Genomic DNA, 2,291 nt, shown 5'->3' on the forward strand with positions numbered 1-2,291 from the left:
TATAATTATTTTTGGGGTCTGGACTATCACAACATAGAAAGCAGAGAAATGCTGAATGCTGAGTCGATGCGACGAGCGTAAAATCACTCAATCTAACATTAGGGAGTCTGGATGCTCTAAACAGGAAATAGCGCGTTTGTTGCTTAACTGTAATTTATAATCAAGACCGACTTGTTTCACACTGATGGATAAGCTTCATGTTTATCTTGTGATGTTGCTGAATACGGCTGCACAGCAATTAAATCTGAGCCTAAACAGGAAAACCTGTTTGCTTATCAATCAGACGATGTCACATAAAATGATCCTGTTGCGTACGGACAAATCAGAACCAATCAGAACCAGCTAGCTCCACATGTCACATGCAGGAGGATAACTTGCAGTGATGATAATAATGATAATAAAGTGTAATAAGGTCTTTTTTTCCTGTTTGTAAAAGGAGAGAGTATAATTTTAGTTGTTGCTGTATGAAAACAATAAAGATTACTCTATTCTACTCTATTGTGGGCTAACGGTGAGCCAGACAGACAATACTGGATTATATGTGAGATCAGATGTTCACAGCTCACCAGAGTGGAGGATTTTCACCACTATTACCACTCGTGATCTTTGAGGTGTGTTTTGCTACGTGTGAGCTGCTTCAGTGTGATTATCTTTTGTTTTGTTTCCACTTTATGAAAATGAATCCACCACAGAAGTCCTCTACAGTCTAAATCAGCCCCACCTTTCCTCCACCCCGCATACCTGGAACTCCTGCCCCGGGCACATTCCACCACACACGCGTGATCCCCGGGAACTCCCCTGAAACCGAAAGTAAACCACGTCACAGTGGTCGTGGCGTGACGAAGCACCGCTATGAGAGCTGTCGGTGTTTTGCTGTGCTTTTCTGTGTTTGCGGGAGTCTGCATGGAGGATAAAGAAGCCCCACGGTAAGAAACCCACTCTTATCCTCTTTGTGCGCGCGCGCGAAGACCGGCGTAACTAAAAAGTTCAAAGGTGAGAAAGCCGACAGGAAAACGCTCTAGCTAACCGGCCCACGGCAGCACACACAGCCGCCCACAGACTGGCCTGTCGTGTCTGTCTGTGCAGGAGCCTCCTGACACACAGAGTGGGTACAGACCGCGGTGCAGTGATTTGTGCCGTCCGCAGCTCCCTGTGCGGCCTTCACGCCGCGGATACAATCAGCTCCCCGTGACACACGCGAAAACCCGAAACACAGACACGTCTCTGAGCCCACGAGACATCCCTGACGGAGGAGGAGCCCTTCATGTGGGGAGGCGTCATTGATGGATGGATGTAGCAGGGAGTTAGCAATGCTAGCAGCTTGTGCGGTTTGGCTGTTTCTAATAAAGGTTTTACAAACGGTTGCTGTGGCTTCAGTAGTGACGTGAGGCTGTGATGAGCAAACACTCTTACAAGTCCTGGTGAGACAGGTTGTTCGTGTTTGTGGTATGTGTGGCATGTGTGGGTAAGGGGGCGTGGCGTTAGGTGATAACAGATGTTTCTGCTGTACGTCCCTGCTCGTGATGATACCAGCTCTGAGGTATCAGACTGTTTAAAGTACACTTTGTTAGACACAGCGGTGTGTCTTTGTGTCTTTGTGTTGTGAGTTTGTCCTGGATTCATGATGACTGGAGCTCCGCCTTTGTGCTTTTAGGTCATTCCAGTGTCTCCGGCTCGGTGTTTCCTGTCTCTTTGTCCTCAGCGTCTCCTGTGGAGGTCCGTCCACTCTCTGTCCCCATGTGTCCCCTCTCGCTCTGCGCTTCGTCTCTGTGGTTGTTCGCCTTGTCCAGTGTCAGGTTTATATGCCTGAAGTCTCTGAGCTGTGTTTCCTGTTTTATTTTGAAAGTCCCTGGTCCAGTATGTTATGTTACCTTGTTGTGGTGTCTTCCCTGTGTGCTGTGTGCTCTCTGATCCTAGCCACAGTACTTCTTACTTTGTGTTCGCTTCCTAAATTCCTCAGTTTGTTAGTTTTGTGTCCAGAGTCCTCGTGTCCTCGCAGCCGGCTCAGGACAGCCAGTTCTTCCCAGGAGAGGCAAAGGGACCCAGCAGCCTATTATAGCCCCTCTGCTGCAATGGGCTGTCGTAAAGGTATAATGTGTGGTTAATACTGCAGTCTGCTGTTACACGTGTTACCATTTAAAATCTGCTGTATGTAAAGTACCGGCACCCCTCAGCTTCCCAGTAGATGCATCTATCGTACAAATGGCAAAATCCTAAGGTGACCTCTGACCTTGGGATGGTCAGTGATGGTCCCTGATATTCAAACTGATCCAAGATGAAGCTGCACCATG

The sequence above is a fragment of the Haplochromis burtoni genome, unplaced genomic scaffold (assembly GCF_018398535.1).
Source record: "Haplochromis burtoni strain Fernald_Lab_line unplaced genomic scaffold, NCSU_Asbu1 Contig_3534, whole genome shotgun sequence".
Lineage (NCBI taxonomy): Eukaryota > Metazoa > Chordata > Actinopteri > Cichliformes > Cichlidae > Haplochromis > Haplochromis burtoni.